The sequence below is a fragment of the Camelus dromedarius genome, chromosome 14, assembly GCF_036321535.1.
Source record: "Camelus dromedarius isolate mCamDro1 chromosome 14, mCamDro1.pat, whole genome shotgun sequence".
Taxonomy (NCBI): Eukaryota; Metazoa; Chordata; class Mammalia; order Artiodactyla; family Camelidae; genus Camelus; species Camelus dromedarius.
Window position 1 is genome coordinate 4621876 of NC_087449.1, and position 20164 is coordinate 4642039.

General features: G+C 38.2%; 1 non-coding gene across 1 annotated transcript; it reads left to right on the forward strand.

The window, feature by feature from the left end:
- The first annotated feature begins 17346 nt into the window (after positions 1–17346).
- Positions 17347–17454, forward strand: LOC116157020 (U6 spliceosomal RNA). The gene has a single exon (XR_004140982.1). It is a non-coding gene; the product is annotated as a U6 spliceosomal RNA (small nuclear RNA).
- Positions 17455–20164: the final 2710 nt, after the last annotated feature.

Genomic DNA, 20164 nt, shown 5'->3' on the forward strand with positions numbered 1-20164 from the left:
TCTTACATAAGACACTAAGCGCGTGAACTATAATAAAACTGATGAATTAGACTTTATCAAAACTAAAAACATCTGTTTTTCAAAAGACATTGTTAAGAAAATGAAAAGTCAAGTATTGACTGGGAGAATATATTTGTAGCATATATAGCTGGTAAAGAATTTCTATACATAATACATTGAAAAAAGCTCTTAAAACTCAATACTAATAAGTTAAATAATACAATTAAAAATTACTGAAACATTTGAGGACACTTCAAACAAAAAAAGATATACAAAACACCAATAAACACATGAAATGATGTTCAGCATCCTTAGTCATCAGGGAAACACAAATTAAAATCGTAAAAGTTACCTCTATATATACACACTTGAATGGCAAGGATGTGGAACAGCCAGAATTGTCCCACATTGCTGATGGGAACAGAAAATAGTACAACTACTTGGAAATACAGTTTGTCAATTTCCTGTTAAAAAACCACTTAACACAGAAATTCAGCTCTTAGGTGTTTATTCAGTAGAAATAGAAACACATGTCCTCACAAAGACTTGTATACAAATGCTTAGAGTAGCTTATCATTATTATTATTAGTTCCAAACTAGAAACATGCTAAAGTTCACCGTTAAGCCAATTAACCATACTACTCAGAAATAAAAGAAAGATTATTGATGCATGCAACAATATGGATGAACTTCAAAAACATTATGCTGACCAAATATCACACACATAGACGTACACCACACATGTATACACACATGTTCGAAGAGGGGCAAATATAGTCTGTAAAGGTAAAAGTAGATTAGTAGTTACCTGAGGTGGCTGGTTGGAAAAATTGACTGGGAAAAGGCACAAGGATACTTTGTGGGGTGAATAAAAATGTCCTATGCCTTGAGTGGGGTGGTGGTTTTGCAAGTGTACATATTTGTGAAAATGCTTCAAACTGTAAACTTAAAGCGTGTGTACTTTAAATGAAGACATAGGTGAAATCAACTGAAAACATTGAGTAGAGTATCTACATGGACTTGTAGATATAAGCAAGAGCAGTGCTAAGAGATATTTTTGTTACTAACAAAATTACAGTGATTAGGGCACAGCCATACTGTGTCAGTTTATAAATACCAAGACAGTTATTTAAAGTTTGGCTTTAACTTTGGTAGGAAAGATAATTTTAAATTCTAGGCTATAATCCTCTTAAAAATACAGCTTCATTGGGAAGGTGTTTAACACTACTATATAAAGCTTAACAAATGCTCTCTCTCCGTTACACTATTTGAGGTTTATTTATGGTGTCATCAGAGTCTATCTCCACCAAAGGGAATGTGTTTTGCCCTTGAATGACATGTATTATGTCAAGTAGCTGAAAAATGAAAGATTGGGAATTGGGTGAACGTGTGGACAGTTCACAGATTTGTAAGCAGTGGGTAACTTGACTGCATTGTTTTACTGAAGAAGAAACTCTGACAAGAATAGAGGCTAATGAAGGGATAACTTGACTTCAGGGAGGCCAACGGAGGCTACTGCAGTAGTCCAGGTGGGATATAACGATGGTTTGAATTAAGGCAGTGGAGTGGAAATCAGAGAGTATGTTAACGAGATTGTTGTTATGATTTGGTTAGTTACAAATTTAATGACCTAATCTGGAATCTCTTGGGTGTCCATCTCATTGAAAGTAAGATTCAGTATTCTCAAAGCCTGTGAAGTCCTGCGTTCGATGGTCTCTGCCTACTCCCCAACTTTCCCGCTGCCCTTGCGCTGCGCACCAGCCAGTGACCTACTCGTCTTCAATGGCAGGTCACTGCCCCCTCAGAGACTGTGCACTTGCTGATCCCTCGGCCTGAAATGCGCTTTCTCCGTATCTTCTCATGGGTGGCTCTTTCTCATCATTTAGGCCTCAGTTCAAATTTCAACATTTTTGGGAAGCTCTTTTCTTACCATACCCCTGCCCATCCACTCTTATCACATTGTGCTACTGTATTTAGCATGGGTCACAATCTTAGATGACTTGTTTATTTCTTGTCGGTCATTGCCACTGCCACTACAATGTAAAATTTACAAGGTTCCCTTGGGGTTCTTATTCCCCAGTATAACCCCAGTGCCTAGAACAATGCCTGGTACAGATCTTTGGGGGATGGATAAGTGGGGGTGTGCTTTGCCACATATTTGAACGTTTCAGAGTAATAAAGATTATGAATGAAAAATCATCAAATGCATTATAAAATGTATAAATATATGTCCTGATAAATGTGTAAATATGTATATTCTGATTATATGTGTTGCGATATTTTATAGAGTGATATAAGATTCAATGTAAGAGTGACTAAAAGTTGTATCTGGGAGGCTAGATATCACCATCTCTTTTATTGTCATATGGTACTTCTCACTACTGAACCTGGATCATTTCTGGATCATTCATTCATTCATTCAGCAGTTACTGAGAACCCCTGGGCATATAAAGATGTAGAAATTCACATCTCAATAGGTGCAAAATAAGACGCCTGTGAAAAGTTCTGTGAAAGTACTGAGAAGGAAGAGATAATCTGTGTTTGGAAGAAGGGTTGAAGAAGTGGGAAAATCTTTGAAAAGGACTTGACATTTCAGCTTGGTTGTAAATGAGAATAGAAGTATATCAATTAGAAAGAGGGAAAAATGGCTTTCTAGGCAGTGAGAAAAGCTTGTGCAAAGGCCAGAGGTATAGAAGCTGGGGAGGTCATTTGTGGTGACTAAAGTACAAGGTGTGTTGGAGACTGGTAGAAAATGATGTTGGAAAAATATGTTGGAATTTGATAATAAAGGACCTCCAATGCCATGCCAAGAATTTTATCCAGTAGGTAATTGAGGAACCATCAAAGGATTATATCTAGGAATGTGACATGATCAGATTTGTAATTTAAAAGCTTCTTGCAGCAGTTAGGATGAGAGAGTAAGCCTAAAAGCATGGAGATTAGTTGAAAAACCATTACAATTTTCAAGCAAGAAATGAGGTCTAAATTAAGGCAGTGGCAGTATGAATAGGGGGGAAAGGACTGATTTCAGGATTAGAACTGATGGGCCTTGGGAGCTCTAGAGGAATGAGGGGAAAGAGGGGCTAGAGCTGATGCTGAGTGTCTGGTTGGCAGCCCTGTTGCTGGGGCTGTAATTGACCCACTATGACCTGCAGTTGATTGGCTCTCCTGGTTCTCCTCATTTCCTGCATTGACCTTTCTCCCCAGCTTTAACTCCAAGACAGAGGTTTCTTCTACTTTGGGGTCATTAATACCTCTTTTCATTCACCAGATATAGAACCTTCTAGCTAATCAATCTGCATGAGTAACCTTTCCTGTTCCTCTGTGTCAGCAGCTGAATACTTCACAGATTGATTCAACATGCTCTCAGTTCTGTCAAAACTGTTTCAGGATACCTAGGGAGCTATTTCACTGCACAACCTGCTATAAGACCTTAATTCATGCAACGTTTTCTTCTTATCCCTCGTATCCACCTATATCAGTCCATAGATGGTGTTCACTCCATCCTCAATGGTCTCTAAAGGTTTGTTCTTAGTCCTTGTGTGAGGTGTAGATTTCTGGCTGTGGATTCCATACTGAGATGAGTACTGTGGGAGAGAAACAGTGTATAAGCGGTGGCTTCTTACTTTTCAGAGCTTACAGCCTCGATGAAGAGATGAGATTCTTTATCCCTTCTCTCTTCCTTTTCTTCTTTCCTTCCCCTCTCCTTCCCTCTGTTTTTCCCTCCTTCTGTCATTCGTTCATTCATTTGTTCCTTTCTTCCTTCCTTTCTCCTTCCTCAATTAAATACAAATACTGTGAAGGCAGCAAGGATAAATAAAATATGAAGTTTTCTGAACACACAATAATCAACACTGTGACAAATTATATGGCACAGAGCTGAAGCCTAGATTATAGGGAAGGCCTCCTAGAGAAACCAGTACACATTTAAGGAATTTCTGTGAGTAGTAGTATGAGGTGGAAGAGCTCTCATAAGCACATGACATCTTGATTTCAGGAAATCAGGACAAAAATCAGGGTGTTCATGTGGATAAATTGAAACATGAGGGCTAGTTGTTGATATAGTTAGACGGATTCAAGGGTAGTCTTTGAGATTATGAATAAACCAGGACTCGTCAAAGTGAATGGAATTTTCTGGAAATATGTGGTAGGACTCTCTTTAATCCTGTCTTATTCATCAATGATTGAAATCATTCATACAAATGAAATTGGTCATACATATCTGGCTTATCTAAGTTACAGACAGTGAAATAGAGTTTCATTAGACAGCAAATTACATCACAGTTAAGCATGAACATGGAAGTACAAAAGTTCTGAGCCAAAAATAACAAAGCAAAATTAAATTTAGGTGCAAAAAATATACTAAGATAGCATTAGGGCAACTTCTCTTGACAAGTGACCCGTGGAAAAGTTTTTGGAGTTGTAGTTGCCTGTGAGATCTGTGTGACTTAATGTGACACTGCTATTTAAAAGTTAATCAAAGAACTTATTCTCTGCCAGTGAAACAAGATTGAGGGTGTGGGGCAACATTTCCCTGACAACAACATTGGCTAAGCCACAAGCAATGTCGAATGCTCAGTTCTGTATTCCTTAGGTTTAGAAGGTCATAGGCAAACCAGAGCATGCCCTGTGAATACCAGATGTGATCTTCCAGAAAGCTTATCACATAAGAACTAGACAAGAACAATCTGAAAAAAATACTTCCAAGTTTTGAAAGATCACAGAAAAGTGAATAGGTTTGCTCTTTCTTGTTCCAGAAGGCAGAAAGAGCATTCATGTGTAAAAATTTCAGTGAGGCAAATTTGGACTCAAATCAGAGAATTTTCAGTTAGTTACTCTAGAAACAGTTGAGGTAGTTTCCATCATCTCCACAACAGGTGCCCTTTCACTGAGTATTTCAACAGTCCAGACAGATGGCCATTTGTCAGAGATGCAATTAAATGAAATCTGTATGGGTGGAGAGGTGGATGAGATGGTCTATAAGCTTTCTTCCAATGTCAAGTTGAAACACAGCCTTATTTTTGTATCTTTACTTGGTAAAGAAAGTTGTGCAAAATATTGATTAAAATAATAACAGAACTTGGGGGAGGGAAATGGGGGGGGAAGAATATTGAATATACTTTCTACTGTATTGTAAAGAATGTATAGAACATGAGGCAAATTTTGGTAGACATTTTGCATGTTGTTTTGAATTGATTAAGCCGAGAATGGATTCTTTTACTTCCTTTTAATACCAGAGTGAAAAGGGAACCAGTAATACATTTCAGGGATCCTTTTGAAATTTTTGCCTAGTGTGGAAAGATAAAACACCTACTTACTTGTTAGGCTTCCAGTGAAGTCATTTTATTCCATAAATACTGATGCTTACCACACACAGGGCACTTTATATTTGCCAAGTGTTTCTTTAAGAGTTATTAATTCCTCTTCACAACGATTACAGGAGAGCAATGAAGTTATGTCTTTACTTAGCAGATGGAAAAACTAAGGCCACAGATATACAGTCACCAAGTCCCTCATTTTTCAAAAGACTTGAAGTTCTTGTTGCTGTTTTGTTGTCTTGATACTGTATTTCCAGACAGGGAGTCCAAGGAGCCATGCAGTTGGTGGGATTCATTTGTTAACATTGCCCTGGACCTCAAGCTGACACTTTTTTCTGTCTCATTCTTTGAGCTTAGCTAATAATTTCATAGTTGTTACGGTAGCAACACACTTTTTATTTGTCATTTTTGCAGTCTACAAAGAAGCTCTAAGTCATTAAATCTCATCTAAAAGACAAAATTAAATGCATTCTTATCTGCCCTGTCTGCTTTAAACAGTTGTTTTAAATCCAAGGAACATAGCTAAGCAAATTTGTTTACCATTGGCTGAATGAAGTTGAAATTCAGATGACACAGTTCTTAAAATCTATTACTTGGCATGCGGAATTATTTTAAATTACTGCATTAGCACTGACTCATTCAGAACAGCATCGCTGGAGGACCACCAAAGAATCCCAGGGATTTGGTGCAGTCATTACAATGGCAATAAACAAACTGGCAGCCTCTAGTGCTGGCAATTTTATTGAAACACATTATAATTTTTTTCAGAACTTTAGCAGAATCTACACCAGTGATCTCAACTTTAAAAAATTCTATACACCACTGTTGCTTACTTCGTATTACTCAACATTGCCAGCCTCTTTAATTTTTGCTGGTCTAATGGAGATAACATTACGTAACTCTGAAGCCTTCATTTGTTTCTTTGGTTGCTAATGCAACTGTGAATCTTTCCAAATTTATTCACCATCTGTGCATTCTTTACTCTGAAGTATCCGTTTATGTCGTTTGCCCATTTTCTATGGGTTATGTGCCCTTTCCTTATTGATTTCCTGGATTTTTACGTACATCATGAACAGTAAAGTTTTGGTTATCTATTTCACCAATGCTTTCTCTAAGTTTATGGTTGTTTTTTTTTTTTATTAAAATGTTTCCTTATGAAATCTTTTGCTCATCACTTTTTTTTGGTGAAGAATATATACTAATAATTTATTAAATAACAACTTTTTAGAAAAAAATGAGTGTTCTGTCTGTTGTTTAAATCATGCCTATTGAGATTAAAAGCCTTTTGTATGCAACACAGTTAACTCTGGTAGATAGCAGGTGAACCAAAGAAGTTGAAGTGGGCAATCATTAGACATGATATAACAAGAAATACAACTGGGGTAAAAACAGATTTGGGGACAAATTGAAATATCTTTGGTAACTACAGCTCAAATATGGAATAACTAGAAAGTACTTTCCAGAAAGACGCACCAGTTTCTCAAAGTCAACCTGTCATCACTGTGTTCTTCTGAGGAAATGTTCTGCTAATCATTTAATCAGGCAAGCTGATCAGTTTTGCCCTATACGGTTAGTAGATCTGGGGTTCTTGTTTAAGAAATCCTTCTCTACCAGTGATGATAAAGATACTCTTATATCCCCTCTAAAATTGTTAAAGATTTGTTTTTCATATATTTGTGCTTAGTCCTCCTAGAATATGAATTGAGATATTCAATTCTATTTTTTCCAGATGGATTATCCGTTTTCCTAATGCAGTTTCTCGTGTAGTCTTTTCTTTCCTCAGCAATCTGCAGTGTCAGTTACCTGTGGATATGTGTGTTTGTTTCTGTAGTCTTTATTGTATTTCTTTGATTAAATTTTGCATATTTGTGCAAAACATCACTTGTTTAATTAATACAGTTTAAAAATAAACCTTGATTTCTAGTAGGAATATTCCACTTACCTTGTTTCTTCCTCCCCTTTTGGGAGTTTTGGCTTTTTTTTTTTAGAACTTTGCCCGTATACATTTTAGAATACTTGTTAAATTTCTCAAATATTTGGTTTAGATTTTGAGTGGAATTTTATTGCCTCTAAGATTAAATTTGAGGCAAACTGCTAACTACATTAAGCCATCCTATCTATGAATGTGATATAGTTGTCAATTTATTTAAGACTTTAGAAATGTGTATTTCAATTCCATATGGAATTTTCCTTCTGTCTGAAGAATACCTTATTTTATTTTATTTACTTCACTCCTGAATTATTTGTTTGTTTGAAAATTTCCTCAGTTTTCATTTTTGAGGACTGTTTCCCTAGGTATAACCTTTTATGGTAGCAAGTATTTTCTTTCAGCATTTTGAAAAATCATTCCTTTGTCCTCTGGCTTTGACTTTTGGTGGGGAAGTCAGCTATTAGTCTTATGATGCACATTTTAAGGTCAATATTTTTTTCCTCTGGCTGGTTATAGGATCTACAGCTATACTTGGTATGGCATTTTTTAATATTTATCTTGCTTGAAGTTTTAGTACCTTTTGAAAATGTGGCTTAATGTCTCTTGGCAATTCAAGATTTCAATTATTACATTTTTAATTTATAGATCCTCAATTTTTATAGTTTATATTCTCTGTTAAAGTTGCTAATCTTATTTTTTAATTTATCTGAACATATTCAGCATAGTTATTTTTAAGTTCCTAGTTGATAACTGCATTATTGAGAGTCTCTGGATCTGCTTCTATGCCCTATTGTTTCTCTTAGGTGATTACATTATATAGCTCACTTATATGCCTGGTTATCATTATCATTATTTTTTGTTGCTAAATTCTAATCACTGCATATCAAAAAATACAGAGGCAACTTGAGGCTTAGGGTGATGGTATTGTCCACCTAAGAAAATTTATGTTTATTTCTGAAAAGTAGCTAAGGATATTAGTAATCAAGGTTTGCTTTAATCCAGCTAGGGTTTTAGATCATTTCAGAGTGGTTTATGTTTTGTTCACCCTTATTCCAAAGCCTAGGAGCTTTGCCAGTCCCTCCTGCCTTAGCAGATTCTGAACTTGAATTTCTTTCCATCTAGCCTCACGAGTCTGTTAAAAGCTCTGTGGAAAAGTGTGCTCTGGAAATAGCAGCAACCCATAGGGCAAACTCACTTAAATGTAGGTTGAATTCTCTGAATCTTTCCATTTTGAATTCATAATACTTTACTTTCTTGTTATGTTTCTAATGAATTCAAACGTATTATTTAAAGCTTTTTGCTCACACTTACTAGTTATAAGCTGGAGAGGTGATCTGAAATATCTAGTCTACCACTGTGGGCAGCAGAACTCCCTTCAATATGTGTGTGTGTATCACTTCAATGCATTTTATTTATTTTCCAAATCTGTGATCATTCTCGATAGTGTCTTGTTCCTTGTCCACATGTCTTGTTTTTCTGTTTCTCTCTCTCTTTTTAAGCATTCCATTGATAATTATTTTACATTTTATAAACTAATATTATTAGAACTCTAAATGCTTAGGAGTTTAAACCTGTGGTTTGTCTCTGTTAACTCTCATAAATGGTGGAGTATTTCTTCATGTGCTTGGTAAATTTTTGTTTGTTTGCTTGTTTTACTATGAGCTTGTATTTTGTTGAACTTTTATGGGAATCTTGAAGGCCTAATTTGGGGATATCTTCATCTAGAAAGATCTTGCACTTGCTCCTGGTAGGTGCAGTTGGATGCTACTAAATCGAAACCATTCTAACATAATATTTCTGCTTCAGGTTTCTCTGGCTGCACAGATGGTATATATTTGAAATTGTGACCTGAATGATAGCAAGTCAATGGGGCCAGTTCTCAGAGAAACTAACATAATATGTGTGTGTGTGTGTGTGTGTCTGCACACGTGCTTTCCACCCAGAGTCCTGATGCAGACAGACAGGCTCCTGATCGGTTTCCATTGCTACTATGCAGCAGTTTTCAACATCTCCCTACTGGTGCTGTAGTACCTTGGAGGCCTCAAATTAATGACGTCCATACTCATGGGTCCTTTATTGAGTTGTAGGTATGAATGCATGACGGGCGTGTTTTGGATGAAGAAAAAATGCAGCTAACCACATCCAAGAACATATAAAATGGCATATTAATAGAGATGTAAAATATTTTAAAGCCAGGAATAATACTTACAGAGGTCAGGAGTAAAATGTGAAGGCATGAAGTTGCTAAGAATAAGACAGTAAGAGGGTGGGGGGCATGCTGTCTAAAAGATTCCAATTTTAGTCTAAAAAAGAAGATGGCTAAGAAAATGTCTCCTGGAAGTACTTGATCCAGAGGCTGCTGGTTTTTGACCCCTGCCTGCACCCAACAAATACCTTCATAATATACTTTAAGTAGACTTAAACACCTGCTAATATTTCCTGATGTACTGTGACAGCGTCTGATTTCACATTTATGTGTGATCTGCAACAGTTTGACTTGCTTAGGCTTTTCTATTTAAAACTCTATTCTTGGTATAGCCTTTGTTCTACATATTTTTTTCCAAGATGGAGAAACATCTTTAGCAGACATTAAAAATAATGGTCACGGAGCAAAGATTTCCTAATCATAGCAAACTGACGGAGTTTGGCTATAGAATCAGTTCCGTAAATTAGGGATTCCAGAGGCTGAAGTGAGCAGTATTCATGATTTAGAGAACTAAAAGTTGCTATTAAAACACTGTGCATAAAATGCTCACACTACTAATCCATATTATATGATGATGAAAGAAATGAGCTGAAATAGAAGATTAATGAAAAAATCAATGCTAATTTCTGTCTTCTTACTAAATAAGAGTCGCTCTGTATCGTCACTATTAGCATCTAAGTATAGTCGGGAATAAGACTGGGTCTAGAGGAAGAGTTGTGTTGCATTTTATGGCTCCGTGTAGGCCAAGTGTGGTGCTGGATTCCACAGCCTTCCACTTATGCTGTGACCACACGCTATTTTTTTCCACAACCAGACTAGATATTAAGCAAACTCTTTCTATATATCAAGGGAAAAAAATGCTGCAGAAATGTATTTCTTATTTAATTTCTACTATTCTTTTAAATGGCAGTTTGCCGAATGCATCTGGGTGTACAGCTAATGACCCGTGAGCAATAAGCAACTGTTTAAGTAAAATGCACTATGAAAAAGCTTTTACCAAACAGCATTTTAATATTTTAAATAGATTTTCCATTGCAGGCTCTTTGTAACTGGATTAGCTCTCTGATGTGTTCTGACGGAGCTGTGGTTAGGGATACTTCATTAACTTTGCCTGTCATCTTATTTTCCCTGGTATCCAACAGAACACCCTTATATTTCATAATTTGTATTGCTATCAGTGCTGATTTGTAAATGTGAAAATTCTAATTAACAGTGGCTACTACTTCTATTAAATATTAAATCATTCTTGCAGCTTATATTTTCCACGGCAGATGGAGCCCTGTGGTATGCAAATAGACTTTCCTTACATTGTCAGCAATTTTTACCCTATATTTTAGCTGAAAGAATACATTTTTCCCCTCTTTGCTTTATGTTTTCTGTTGCATTTAGGTTAATATTTATTTACTGCAGATTCTCATTCTACCAATAAGAATTTCATGGACTATTACATCCCAGCACTGCGGTTTTGTTTCCCTTCATTAATAGCTCCTTAGTCATCTAGCTGGCTTGTAAGTATGGGAGCTTGTTATTTGTACGGATGCTGCAGTATTGCATAAGGAACATTTAGTTAGGTTTTAATATGTATAGCAGAAGTGAACATGTTGGGTACACCATTGTAGGTTTTAATTTGAAATCCAATCTATGTGCACATTTTCCCCCCAGAATAAGCAACAGCATTTAAGGTTTTATATTGTGTCTTAAACATTCTATTAAATGTCATCAGCCGATTCAGGAAAATGTATTGCAAAAATATTACAGAAGTAGAAAATGTGTAAATGTAATAGATGCTTGGGACATGGAGAGGAATGTAAAAGTCCAACATTTATCAGGTAACCATAAACCACTAAGAAACATTGATAGAAAGCAACATTCTTATGATATATAGTATCTTAAGCATGAACTCTTATTTCTGGTATTTATTGCAGTGCTGTTGTATTAAAAAACACTAATCCAGAATTACTGCAACCTTTCCTAACTGTGGATTCCTAGAGTATGAGAATTTTGACTGAGGAGCGAGGTCTAACTTTCTTAACAATGAAAGGATATATGCTCCTTAAACCCACTGAAATCAGAAGGTTGTTTCCTTGACAGGTTTTTAATGGCAAGTTAAGACTGTCGGGGAAACCATAGAACTCAAAGGCATTAACTGACAAATTAAGCAAAGAGTAATGAAAACTCCGATGTGTTTGAATCATCATTCATTGAACTGTAACTGCCTTAGCAGCAGAAAATTAAATTGTAACAAGGAAGGGTCTTGACACTTCCCGCAATCTCTAAAAAAAAATTTTGTGGATGCCACGGAGGACAAACCGCAGTCACATGAAATACTGGATGTGAGTCTTTTAATTAATTACTTTTATTTATTTATTTTTTTGGAATCAACCATTCAATAAGATATGCAAGGTTACTGTAACAGTCTGCTCTTTTGGATTCTTTAATATGGAAAAATTTTGGTCTGTCGCAGATAATGCAGTTTGTAAAAAGATCAAGTTCAAGGCATGGGGCCTGTTGGTTTATGGAAACAAGTAGAAATGACTTCCCAATTATATACTCTCCTTCTCCCATATCCTGGGGGAGGCAGAAAAATCAGGAATAGGAGGAGGTAATTGGTCAGATTTTGCCTTTATGGGTGTTATTTGGGGTTCCAATCGAAAGCATGTTAGTTTATTTTTGACTGGGCAAAGGAAGTAATGTCCACGTATGAGGTTTTCCTTCTAAGTAAAACAATATCTTTATTGTCATTATTTTTGTTGCATTTAGGTGATATGAATATGGAAAAGGGTACAGGATACGCAAAGAAAATCTTTTTTTTTTTTTTGTGGATATCCTATAAGAATAAAAACAGAATACACAAAATCCTTATAAAGCAAAATTTTCAATTAATTGAAAGTTACAGTTACAGTTATGGAACCCGCAAGAACCGCCTGACCAACCTTTCCGTGGGCTTGAGAGATTGTGAATCTCCCAGCAGAGATAATGCTTCAGCTCTGGGTGGGAAGCTGTGATGAACGTTTGAGTGAGAAAATATGTGTCTGAGCTAGAGCATCTGCTTTCATTACTTAGTTTTCAAGAGGACATTGCGAGTCAAGGAAATGAGTGGGTTTTATCCTGGAAAGCATCCAGGGGAAGCTAGATCTTCTTCAGAAGACAAAGGAAGAGCAGATTTCAGCAGCTCCGAGGAGGGAGCTGTGGGTGATCCGCAGTGGGTAGACGGCTGGCTGTGCTGGTCAGGGACGAGCTCTGCTCATCTGGGGCTCTGCCTCCTCCATCGGCGGCGTGCAGATTTGTTCAAGGTGCAGGGTTTACCCGTTCAAAACCCTCCCATTAAAATCATCCAGATGCCCTAAGAGAAGGTCTTTGGCTCAGAGAGCTGCGCTTAGCGCAGATTGCCTGGGGAGGTCTCTGCAGGATGTTCACAAAAGCCTGGAAGGAAGAGCAGCTGTGGAGAACAAAAAGGGGCTGGCCTCGGGTGTGCAACTGCAGGTTCAAGTTCAGGGAAGAGTCTCCAAGAGGTGACTAAATCTCAGTGCCAAGTGCTGAGCGAGTCATAAACCATTCATGTCCAGAGAGTGAGGAAGGGATTTGTTCATCATTCAAACAGTCTATATATTTCTATAGCATGAGAAACGAAATGGAGGACTTGGGGCCACAGTGATAACTGGGGTGTGTGTTAGTCTGCACATGAAACCCTGTCCCAGCAGCAGGGATAATCAGGCTAGTTTCTATCCCCTCTTCATCAGGGGCTACAGCTAAGGGTGGAGGGGTGGGTGGAGCGGAGATGAACCAGAGAAAAGACTTTTTTTTTTTTTTTTTTTTTTTTGACTTTGAATGCCTGGGACAGGATCTGGGGACCTCACACCTTCAGGAGCTTCTGGTATTGGCTACAGATAGGGTCCTCTCTGGACAAGACCTCCTTCCCTAGGTGTCTTTGTCTCTTTATCCAGCAGCGTCTGCACAGCCAGGTTTAGCCCTCCCAGCTTTCTGCCTTCGATTCCCTTCAAACTCCAACGCTTGAGATCTGTCACCACGGCCACCATAAAGCTAAAGTGGGCGCAGTGGAACTCAAGGTTCTTTCATCCCATTTTACTGGATCTTTCTTCCTGATGAGCCTCCCCCCATCACCTCCTTCAGGGAGCCTGATTGCAGCTGTCCTTCCCTGACTTCCCTCCCCGCTCAACCATCTTCTTCTTGGCCTCATCTAAATGTACAGGTTCTGTGCCCTGTGCTGTCGGTCCTTTGCTATGTTTATTTACTCTTATCTTGTAAATAAAATTAAGTAAGATGCTATTAACTGATAAAGATTTTTGTACAACATTTGCTGTTGATAGAAGTTTTCATTTATTTGGGCCAAGAGACCCTGTGTTAAGACCAATAGGACAGGAGCATCCTTTGTTTTCTTTCCGTCGTAAGTTTAACTACTTTGCTTATAAGGATCTCTGGCCTTCTATTTAAAGTCCATGAGATTATGTGAGGACCCCAAACCTGTGCCTTCCTTAAAAAAAAAAAAAAGGTGAAATAAATATCAATCTTTTAGCACATTCTCCCAAATAATGCTTGTTCAGAATCTGTGGGCTTACACAAGCCTAGTATGTTTAATAGAAATTAAATAGTAAGTCTAAGTAAAATTGCCCTATAAAGTATCCAGCTTTACAGAAAAGCATGAACTCTCCTTGACTTCATGTTTCTGGCATTTATTTTAAGTTTTTAATGGATTCTGCTTTCAAAGACCCTGACTGTATTTGTTATAATATGCTCTCTGAAGACTTGACTTGAGAGAAACTCCATGCAAAAAGCTTTGCTTCATGGGGGAGGGAGTACATAATCTAATAATTTACAAAATACTGTAAATGCTACTTAAATTTTGAAGATTTGCAGTGTGCATTGGTGTAGTAAAGGCTCTGAGAAGTCCTGTGGTAAAAAAGCCTCTTTGAACTTGTTTAACTCAGCATTTCCTAAATGTGTAATTCTTTCGTGCACAGCATTCTGGGGAACTTGTTTGCCAATTAACACAGTTGTGAAGGATGGGGCGGGGCACGATGCTGTAGACATCTGCCTATGCTCTAATTACTTTAGCAGAAAAAAAGGGAGAAAATGTTGTGTTGCAAGCTAATGCAGGCAGCAACATAAACACATCCATTTTAAATTCATTCATCTGTGCACTAAGGATATACTAAACACCAGCCATGCAAAACAAGATGGAATCATGAACTGGGGAGCCCCTCTCAGAAAACTTAATCCTTTCTGGAGGTATTTGTAGGATGCTGGGAAACACTTGGATGTTAAAGGCATCCCAGACTGCACGTACATGACTAAATCAGCCATCAGTGGCGAGAAGATCTCTTCTGGTCGCTGAGTCTTGACGTTCTGGGATTTGCAGGGAGTACTCCGTGCTGGTGATCACCGCCTCTTCTAAACCACATTCTAAGCAGACATCCAGACTTAGGGAACAGACACCCAAACACAACATATCACTTCAAAGATCTTTCATCCCGTTAAAACCTTGTGCTCAAAGGAAGATATTCTTTCCCTGATATTGAAGAGAGCACAGGGTTTGGACTCAGAGGACTTCAGTTTGAATCTGCCTCTGCTATCATAGTCTTGTGGTTGGATACATCCTTGACACTGAGGATCCAGTTCTGAACATATTATGAGGGGATCCTATAAGGATCTAATGAAAACAATTATGTTCTTTATAAAGTGTAAAATTCTACACAAATGCTAGGTGTGGTTTCTATTCTTGATTTTTATAATTCTTGGACTAGTCAAAATAATAAATATGTGAATCATTGTCTAAAATGCTTCTATTTATTTTCTCCCTTAATCTTTACAACAAACCTAAGTGTTAAATAATATAATTATTCCATTTTATAGATGAGAAAACTGAGGCTGAAGAACTTAAATCATAGCTTTAAGCAAAACACCCACAAATTTTCAGTGTGCTAGATCTTTGCCACATTCCACAACTTTGGAACTCATTCTTTTATTCAACTAATATTAGTAAGCATGAGTTTACTATGTGCTGAGCATTGCTTCAAGTTCTGGGCATACAGAGGTGAACAAAATGGACTAAAGTTTCTGTCCTTGTGGGGTTTAAATTGTAGTGAGAGACAAAGACAGTAAACATGATAAATATGTAAACTGTGCAGAATGTGAGAAGGTGAGGAGAGCTATGGAGGGCAAACAGAACAGGACAAAGGGTACTGGAAGTGGGCGGAGGGGGTTGGACAAGGCTGCCTGTTGGGATGGTGACTGTTGAGCAAAGGTATGAAGAAGGGGAGGGGACGCGTCACGTGGCATCAGAGGGAAGAGCGCTCTGGTCAGAGGGGGCAAGCCGTGCGGAGGTCTTGAGGTGCGATCGTGTTGGGTTTGGGTGTGTTTGGGAAGCAGTGTGTCCAGTGGGACTGGGGTGACGTGAGCGGCGGGCAGGGGTGGGGATGAATCAGACCAGAGAGCCCGACTGTATAGACTGCAGACCGCTGCCAGGGCTCTGGCTTGCCCTGTTCTTAGGGAGACGTGGGGGGGTTTGGGGTAGAGGAGTCACGTGATCTGGTGTATAGTTTAAAAGGATCACTTTGTTGAGAATAGACTGTAGGGGTTAAAGGTGGAAGCAGGGAAATCAAAAACTGCTCATTCCTGGTACAGAAAGAAGTGAATTAGAACATGATTCCAAATCTCATTTGGTGCACATTGAACTCGGTTGGTTCATTTTCCATATAGCAAAATGAGTAAGCTGAGGAGGCCTGTTTGAACACCTATTTGTCTTGGCCAAATACTTTCTTCTCGCATCTAGAAGTCATTTATTTGGCCATGTTGGTGCTATAACCAAAATGAGTTTTTCTATAATAGTGACATAAATCCTGGAATTCCAATAGAAGATTGGATTAAATAGGACTTTTTTTTTTTTTTTTTTTTGGTGGGTGGTGTATTCCAACTGCTTCTTATCAAAACTGGTATAATTTCCAGTGTAGACTGGGTCGTGATTTGAAAACACTTATCTATCCAGATTCTGTCTAAAAGCAAAATATCGATTAACAGTGAAGTATCTGTAGAAGTCACGTTCTACCATGCATGTTAGGGTCAGACCCATGACCTTTCAAAACCAAAACATGGAAAATGGACACGATGGAAAGCTGAATTCATTTAACAACACTGCTATCCAGTCCCTAGCCTTCAGATCCACACAACTGAACCTAGAGAAGGAGTTTGATGCTGATAGGACTGGAAACCCCATAAACAGCCATAAGCTCATGTACGGATATTCAAGTAACTTTATGGACCATGCTTGGGTTAATGATAGGGCAGAAATGCCGTTAAAGCAGAACACTGCTAATCCACTGGTGCCATGCATTAGTGATACTTGAAAACATGGTAATGGGGGACTTTCGAAATTTTAGCTCATCCCTCTATTAAGATTTTTAGGTGTTTTATATGGACTTTTGAAATTTTAGCTCATCCCTCTATTAAGATTTTTAGGTGTTTTATATGAACATATGATTCTCCCAAGCACCCTCAGCGTATGACCTGGGTGCCTTTAACCTGCCAGAAGACATGCTCAAGAAGGCTGTCTGTCAATGGAATGTGACTATCTTGTTTTCTTTCAAAATGCAATGCAGTTTACAAGTCTACTATGTGACCAGGAAGCATCCTCGGTTGAAATACAGATTTGCACCATTTATTGGAGATGTGAATTGTATTTTCTTTATTTACTTGAGGGTTCGTGATTGGGAGTAGAAGTGTGGCAAAGAGAGGAGACTGTTCAAGAAAGTACTGGATTAATCTGAGATTCTTCCTCATCACATCTGATTTATTTTTTGCCAAGAATTGACCGAAGCCCTCATGAAAAATACGTTCTGATGGCAATCACAGTCAGTTACCTATTAGATGTATCCGTGATGCTCACCTCAACAGCTCATGCACTAAAAACTGGAACCATACTGAGGAGACTAACAAGGCACCTGTGCAAAGAAAATATGCAAATTCAGGAAGCATTCCCTATTTTTAAGCCAAACTTATTGTGATAATCATTTTGTAATAGATACATATATCAAATCATTAAACGTGTACAGTATTATGTATCCATTACATTTCAATAAAACTGAAAACATTAGAAATATTTGTGTCCAGAGGCTGAAGGGAGAGCCAGAGTCAGGTAAGGAAGGCACTCTCATCTTTGGAGACTATGGTTAGGACTTTAGCAAGAAATTGAAAATGCAGAATGCTCTATTAAGCACATACGTGGTTACTGAAATCCGGCATTATTTTAAAGTGAAGTGGTTAAGAGGGTGTAAATGTTAGTATTCCGTTGCCATCCCTGCCACCACAAATCTACAGCCTACTATTTTCCTACCATACGTTTCCTAATGATGCCTCTGTTGATAGAAAGCCCCAGTCATTTTTTATTAATGGATGCTGTGACTTCTCCCCACTCTCTTTCCATTGGCACGGCATTTACTGATTAAAGATGCTGGGTGAGTCAGAATATTCCTTGCATAATGATTGGCTAGTTGGAATGGGTACCGGCTCTTCCTTTGTGATAAAGATAAAGAACAGTGTATATAAATAAGGGTAAGAGATTTTCTTGATGTTCAAGGTCTTTGGTCTCTGAGTTACAGACTATAAATTTCCTGGGCCACATTCTAGATGCAGAACTTCCACTGAAGTCAACAGAAGTTTTGTGACAAAATTAATGGCAGGAAAATGCACTATTGTTATTTATTATTTTTTGACTGCTCTGAAGATAATTTGATGCATAAAGTATTGAAGAAGTTTTGAGTTTTTCCTGTGACTCATTTTCATGCAAATGTTTGTCACATTTCTGGATATTGTTTTCCTCTACCGTATATATTTCCATCTTCCATGGGCAAATTGACATCTTCATCCGTATTGCACATTCAGTGGCTGTAAATTCAGCCTGTATTCTCATTAAACGTTATGAATATGTGATTTTCATTTATGATTTTAGCGGGTGTTCATGAAATTTCCACGGCAGCATCTGGCTGGGAAACGGTGTCTGTGAATCAGAATTACTACACCTAATTTTATTTTTCTTCCGTGTACTCATCTCTCTAAGTCTTTCCCAGCAAACAGGAGGCAATTTGGATTCTTTTCTACCCTAATTCTCGGATACCTCCCTCATGTTACAGCCTTTAGGCTTGGTTTTGCTTTTCCTTTTATGCGTGGTTCAGGGAACAACGGAAGCAAATCTTGAGTCCCCTCCCCTTCTCTCTGCCAACACTTACATCTAAGCCACCACCATGGTTTAATCTGAACAGCATAGGAGCCTCCTAAGAGGTTTTTCACCATGTTCAATTTCAGTTCTTATTAACCTCTCCATGCTGTTGTCAGAATGATCTTTTAAGATGCAGAGATGGTTCTGTCTCTCCCTGCTTAAAACTCTTCTTATTGCCCTTAGCATGAAGACCAAATTCTTGAACACATCTCTTGGGGCTCTACATCCTCTGGTCCCTACTTGCCTCTCCAGACAACTGCTCCACCGTCTCCCTCACTCTACGCTCTGACCACAAGGACCTGTTTCAGATCCCGCATCATCGCTTTCTTTCATCTCCAGGTCTTTGAAATCTATCGCTTGGCTCCCTGCTCTGCTCCACTTCACATGCCCCTGAGTATATCCTACTCGTCATTCAAGTCTCAGATTGAACTCCCCTCTTCTGAGTTGCTGTTCCTACTGCCATCGATAGACTTTGCATTCCCACAGGACCCTGCACTTGACCTTCAAAAGAGCCGTCACACCTGTGACTTTCTGTTTAACTTTTGTTTGCTAGCATGTCTCTTCCTCACTAGATTGCTATCTTTGTGAGGCTGGTGACCATATCTATGGGTTTGTTTTTTTTTTTTTTTTTGTAACTTAATTTTGTAAGGATGAAAAATGAAACAGCTCAATAAATTTCCAAACTTTAGGAGTTATTTAAATTCCATGTAGCCTTTTAAATAATGTTTAGAATATTGGATGACACGAGGAAACACGGATGATTTTTTTTCAGTGAAAAATGGAGTATATGAAACAGTATATACAATATAATTTTAATTTGAAATACACAAACACACAGAGAATATATGTATAAGTTCAGAGCTATATAGCAAAAATGCCAACAATGGTCTTCCCCAGGCAGCTGGATTTCTAGTGGATGGAGGACACTGTGAGCGACTGACTCCGCAGCATCCATCCCATTACCTCCCCTACCTCCACACCATGTGCAGCAGCCAAGCAATTTGATAAGGCTGACCTTCACCTTTAGTTCTGCAGGTGGTCCACCACCGAGTGGGGCCAATCAGCACGATCCTGTTCCTCTAGTTACGGTTATTAGGTCAGAGGTAGACACATAATCCAGGCCCTAGCCATTTGGTGCAAGTATTATCTTGACGCTAATGTCTGATTCGGCGACAGGCGTATAATTTTATTTGATCCAACTAGAAAGAGTTGGAAGATTTCTTAGTTGGGTGGGAGATACCCATTCTCTCTGCCTTACGGTGACTGAGAAAACATAAAGTCCCAGGAGATACTAGAAGAAGTTTTGTGACTCTAGGAGGAAGTTGGCCTTAGTGTGAACTGACACACAGAAGATGGAGCAGATATGTCATGAGACCTTGTATCTGGTGGCATTGTCACACTTCTGAATCAAAACAGGACTGAAGTCTGTCCTAATTTTAGAGCTAGTATATTGCCTAATCATTTAAGCTAGATGGCACTGA